Genomic DNA, 6,642 nt, shown 5'->3' with positions numbered 1-6,642 from the left:
AGAAGGGAGAAAAAATTCTTACCCAACCCTATTAGGTTCCTGGATGGTTCTAAAAATTAAACTGACAGACAGAATAACAGGAGAAAAGCATACCAATTTATTAATTTTTTATATGTACATGGGAGCCTTCACAAGAGAGTGAAGACTCAAAGAAGCGACCAGAAAAAGAAGCTTTTATATCTTTTAGACAAAGAAACAGTAAATTTGTGAAGAACTGACAAGACAAAGGCTAGGGGTAGCAAATGGTGAAGAAGTAATCAGGAAGGTGAGGGGTAGTTTAACAATGTTTGTTTATTCAGATTACTGGGCCCCAAATTCCCCATCTCTAGTTTTAAGAATGCCTTCTTTCCTCCTGGTACATGAAGGGTAACTTTTACTTGGCAGTTTTATGACTTCTTTCAAGGAAGATGGGGAGAAGGGGAGGTCAGAGTGATCTTTCTGCATTTGCCACTTAAAAAATTCCTTCAGTTTAAGGTATCTAATATGCCAAGTTACCATATTTTGGGGCAGCATGTCCTGAACCTCATCAATTCCAACATCTAATCTTCAAGGACCAGCTTCACTTTCACTTTCCCTCAGAAGCCTCGTGCCTGCCCTCCCCTCCTCACCCATGTACCATACTGGCTGCTCCTTCACTGACTCTTAGTGACCTTTGTTCATATGTGCATCTGTTTTGTGTCTTCCCAACCTGATTGTACAATTTCTCCAGACAGGGTCCATGCCTTTCCTATTTTGGAATCTTCCACTGCCAGACTAAACTCAGTACACAGGTGCTACATAAATACTTGCTGTATGAATTAGCAACTCAATTTTATTAAATGCATTACTTGGCTCTTCAGAGCATGAAAAATTAGAGATTCATGCTCTGTAAATGTAAGTGCTCTGGTAGCATTTACTATCAAAAGACATTATTATTCTAACCTTTTATTTTCTGTTTCCCAGCCAGTACACCTGTCCATAGCAGAAAGTCTCCTAATCTCAGGATAACATAATATTTCTTCAGCCCTTGGTTTGGATATTGCCAGAGGCATTTTGGAAGTGTCACTTCCACCTACTCTTTTCCCATATTCCTTGACATCTCGAGGGAAACGTGTAGCTTAACCTGAGCACCTAGCCTTGCCTCTCTCCATTAGCTGAAGTTTCTACCTTGCCCGCTTTGTTCCTGGGATATCTTTGATGGGTTTTAGATCTATGTAAATAGAAAAACCTGGCAGAAGAACTGTTCAACTGCCACTTAACTTGCGGCTCTTAGGCAAATGAAAAAATGTTCAGTGCAAGTCTGTATTCCTGAGGAGGAGAGAAGGTAGGGGACTTGTTACCAGTGGCAGAATTTAATCTTTCCCAGATAGAAATAGGCCTGTGATAATTTATCTAAAATTTAGATAGCTCCCTAAAGTTTTCATTTATTCATATGCAGTCAAATTATCATCTGTTCTTTATTTTAATAGAGCTTAACTACTATTCAACATCCTTTGGGTTGAAAATACAATGCCAAATATATTACATATCTATATATTATAAGCCCAACAATAAAATTATACATTGATTTACACAGTTGCCTTTGAAATCAGTTAAGAGGGTAAAGTAGAAGAAATACGCTTTTATACTATCTTCTAGTACATAATTAACTTTACAAGTGCTTTTTGTTTCTATGTGTGGATTCCAATGACTGTCTGGAGTCATTTTCTTTCAGCATGAAGAAATTTTTTAGTATTTCTTTTTTTGAAATAATATATATATTTTTTATTTTTATAGTTAGAATGTAGTTGACATATACTCCACTCAACACAATACCCTCTATATCGATCATAAAATATCTTTTTCCATCTCTTTAATGTCAGTCTATGTGTGTGTTTTAATCTAAACTGTGTCTCTTGTAGGTAGCATATGTAAGGGTCCTGTTTTCTCATCCATTCAGCCCCACTATTTTTTGGTTGGGGCATTTAATTCTTTTTCAGTTGAAGTAATTGTTGATAGATATTTAGTTATTGCCATTCTTCATTCATTTTTCCTAGCTTCATATAATATGAAGTATAATAGACAATTAGTTGCTCATATTTACATTGTATGATTCAATGAGTGTTTTTTCAATTATAGATGGCATAAAACAATATATTAGTTTCAGTTGTACAGCATAGTGATTAGAAATTTATATAACTCGGAGTGATGTCAGAAACATGGCGGAATCAGAGACGTCCCCAGATCTCTCCCCTTGAAACGACAATAAGCTGAACATTTAAAACTCAAAAACAAAACAAACAAACAAACAAACAAAAAACACCCAAACTGTACACCAGCACTTCTGAGTGTGAAATCTACACATAAGAGCTACTACAGGTAAGAAAACTGAGTATCGGGCATTGGACTGGGAGAAATAAAGAAGCTGCCTCTCACAGCTGCCAGAGCTGCCTGTAGGAGAAGGTGGCGGGGGGCAGGGGAGTGGGGAGAAGATGCAGCAAGTTCCCTGAACAGCCCTTCCTGGGAGTGCTGTGAGCTCCATGTGGTTGGTGGCAGTACCCAGTCGTCAGGGCAGACAACAGAGAAATGGAGATGGCAGAAGAGCAGGGACAGCAGAGAAACAACAGTTGACTATCACCAGCCAGGGTTGCAAAATCAAGGCTGAGCCGCAGACTTCAACCCCCAACCCAGAGGGCCCCTCCCCCTATACTCTCCAAGATGGAATGCAGGTGGAGCCCCAGAGGAAACTTAGCAAATACTACTGAAACTGTTGCTAATACTGACAGGAACTGAGATTGAGGGTAGCAAGCATGATTAAACATCTAGAAGGAAAAAAAAAGACATTATTAAGACTTTGTATAAAGCAGAGATCCAAGAAGCTTAGGCACCACCTACTAGAAAACAAAAGAAAAACACCTTCTTTGCAACAGGCTATGGACCATTATATAATAAATCTCCTTTCTGGAAAAAAAATCAGAATATACTTCCATTAATACCCAGGCAGAGAAATAGTCCATTAAACACAATGAACAATGAAGATGACAAGGCATCTCAGAAATAAAGAGAAAAATCTCCAAAAAATAAACTTACAGACATAGAAATATGTGACTTAAGTGACAGAGAATTCAGGATGGTACTTCTGAATAAACTCAATGAGATACAAAATGAATCATATCAACAATTTCGGGAATTGAAAAAAAAAAAAAAACTAGATGAGCAGAATGAGTTCTTTAGCAGTGAGATTGAAACCCTAAAAAGAACCGAATAGAAATTCTGGAGATAAAGAACATACTGCAAAACTTGAAAAAATGAAATAGCAAGCTTGGGGAATAAAGTCGACCAAATGGAGGAAAGTATCGATGATATTGAAGACAGAAATCTAGCAATAAATCAGAAGGAAGAAGTGAGAAAGCTAACAATGAAAAATAATGAAAGAGGAATATAAGAACTAGCCGATAACATTAGAAGAGGAAACATAAGAATACTGATAATTCTCGAAGGGAAGGAAAAGGAGCAGAGATTAGAAAGCATTTTCAGACAAAGAGTTGACGAGAATTTCCCAGATCAAAGAAATGAGCTGGAGTTGAAATTCAGGAAGTCAATAGAACACCCAATTATCTCAACCAAAAAGGCCTTCATCAAGACAAATTGTATTAAAATTGTCGAAAATCAATGACAAAGAGATTTCTCAGGGTAACCAGGGTAAAAAGATGGTAACATGTAAAGGAAGAACCATTAGATTAATGTCAGACTTCTCAGCACAAACCTTACAAGCCAGAAAGGAGTGGAATCAAATATTAAAACTATTAAATGAAAGGAACTACCAGTCAAGAATAATGTATCCAGCTCAGTTCTCCTTTAGATACGAAGGAGAAATAAAGATCTTTACAGACATACAAAAATTGAGGGAATTCTCCACTACAAGGCCTGCACTACAGGAAATACTGAAAGGGGTCAACTCACCTAAAACAAAATGAAAGAAAAAATACATAATTAGGAGTGAGGTAACTAGCAGGCTGATAGAAGCAGAGGAGTGCAACTCTTACTAGGAATAGGGCATTTAATCTTAAAAATAAGAAGAGATTTGCTATAGCAAGATAGTAATGAATGTTTAGAATACATAGGGATAAATTGAGGCCACAATGACTGAAACGGGGAGGAGTCAAAGATCTAACTTCACAAAGGGGAATGGAGATAAGGCACACACAGAAGAAAAGGAATGACTGTATATATTTGTAATGGTAACCACTCAACAAAGATTCAGAACTGAGTTATATAACAAAACAAAAACAAAAACAAAAACAAAAACAAACAAGAAAAACCAGAAGGAAAACCCATAAAAGCCAACCAAATAAAGAAAACATAAACACAAAGACAAGGAACCAATGGAAACACCGAGCTAACAGAAAGCAAACGATAAAATTGCTATAAGAAGACCTCATATTTCGATAATAACCCTAAATGTAAATGGACTGAACTCACCAGCAAAAAAGCACAGAGTTGCCGATTGGATAAAAAAACAAAACCCAACCATATGCTGCCTCCAAGAGACACATCTCAGTTCCAAAGACAAATATAGACTCAAAGTGAAAGGGTGGAAAATGATATTTCATGTAAATGGCACTCAGAGAAAAGCGGAAGCAGTGATACTAATACCAGACAAAATAGACTGAAAATGAAAAAGGTAAAGAAAGATACTAAGGGACACTTCATTATGATAAATGGAATCATGCACCAAGAAGATATAACGCTTTTAATATCTATACTCCCAATTAGGGTTCCCAAAAATATATAAAGCAATTACTAACAGAACTAAAAGGAGAAACAGCAAAACACTATCATAGTAGGGGACTTAAATACCCCACCGCCAGATATGGACTCATCATCCAAACAGAAAATCAATAAGGAAATAACATCCTTAAATGACACATTAGACCAACTAGACATAATTGACATTGACAGAGCCTTTCATCCCCAAACAGCTGCTTATATATTCTTCTCTAGTGCACATGGAACATTCTCAAGGACTGATCACATACTGGGACACAGAGATAGCCTCGACAAATATAAGAGAGTTGAAATCATACCAACCATATGCTCTGATCATAATACTTTGAAACTAGAGATCAATGTAAAAAAGAAAGCGGAAAGAACCACAAATACATGGAGATTAAACAATATAGTACTGAAGAATAACTGGGTCATAGAAGAAATAAAAAGAGAGGTTAAAAATACATAGAAATGAATGACAATGATAGTACAACATATCAAAACTTTTGAGACACAGCAAAAGTGGTCATAAGAAAGTTCATATTATTACAGGCCTACCTCCCAAACCAAGAATGAACAAGAAAGGGCCCAAATAAACAACCTAATGCGTCATCTTAAAAAACTAGAAAAGGGAGAACAAATGAAGCCTAAAGTCAGCAGAAGAAAAGAAATAATCAAAATTAGAGCAGAAATAAATGAAAGTAAAAACAATAAAACAATAGAAAAAAATAAATGCAACAAAGAGCTGGTTCTTTGAGAATGTTAATAAAATTGGCAAACCTCTGGCTAGACTCACTAAAGAAAAAAGAGAAAGGACACGAGTAAACAAAATCAGGGACAGGAATGAGAGGAAATTATGACAGACACTGCAGAAATACTAAGGTTCATACAAGAATACTATGAAAAAGTATATAACACCAAATTTAATAACCTAGAAAACTGGACCAGTTCTTAGAAAAGTACAACCTTCCTAGATTGAATCAAGAGGAACTGGAAAATCTAAATAGTCTGAACAGCAGTATGGTAATTGAACCAAACCAATCATTAAAAACCTACCAAAAAGTAAAAGTCCAGGACCAGATGGCTTCATCAGTGAATTCTACCAAACATTCAAAGATTTAATACCTATTCTCAACCTCTTTCAAAAAATTGAAGAGGAGGCAATATTTCCCAACTCATTTTATGAGGGCAATATCACCTTGATACCAAAACCTTTTTTGTATTAAAGTTAATACAAAAAAAGAAAACTACAGACCAATATCTCTCATGAACACAGATGCAAAAATTCTAAATATGATACTAGCGAACAGAATACAGCAACATATTAAAAAGATTATACACCACGATTAAGTGGGCTTTATCCCAGAAGCACAAAGATGGTTCAACATACGCAAATCGATTAATGTTGTACACCACATAAACACATAAACAAAATAAAGAATAAGAATCATATGATCATATAAATAAATGCGGAGAAAGCCTTTGACAAGATACGGCAGAGGGATGGGGTGGAGGGGTAGATAGGATTAAAGGGGTCAAATATGTGGTGACTGAAAGAAATCTAACTATGGGAGGTGAACATACAATACAATATGTATGAGACATACTGTTGAACTGTTCTCTTGAAATTTATTGGATTTTTTTGATCAATGTCACTCCAATAATATTTGATAGCAAAAATTAAAAAAATAAAAAGCACTTCACTATCAGAAAAAAAAGATTTCATTTCAGTTTTTTTAGATAAATACCCAGAAATGAGATTTGTCGGTCACATTGTAGTTTTAGTTTTAAGTTTTTGAGAAACCTCCATACTATTTTTGATAGAAACAAGCAAATAGCTGCACTATTTGCTTTTAAATTGAGAGAACTCAACATTTCTGAGGATCCGAACAGCACGCATTTATTGAACTGTTT

The sequence above is a fragment of the Pteropus alecto genome, unplaced genomic scaffold, assembly GCF_000325575.1.
Source record: "Pteropus alecto unplaced genomic scaffold, ASM32557v1 scaffold209, whole genome shotgun sequence".
Classification (NCBI taxonomy): domain Eukaryota; kingdom Metazoa; phylum Chordata; class Mammalia; order Chiroptera; family Pteropodidae; genus Pteropus; species Pteropus alecto.
The sequence above is the reverse complement of the archived record's forward strand: the minus strand, read 5'-3'. Positions refer to the sequence as shown.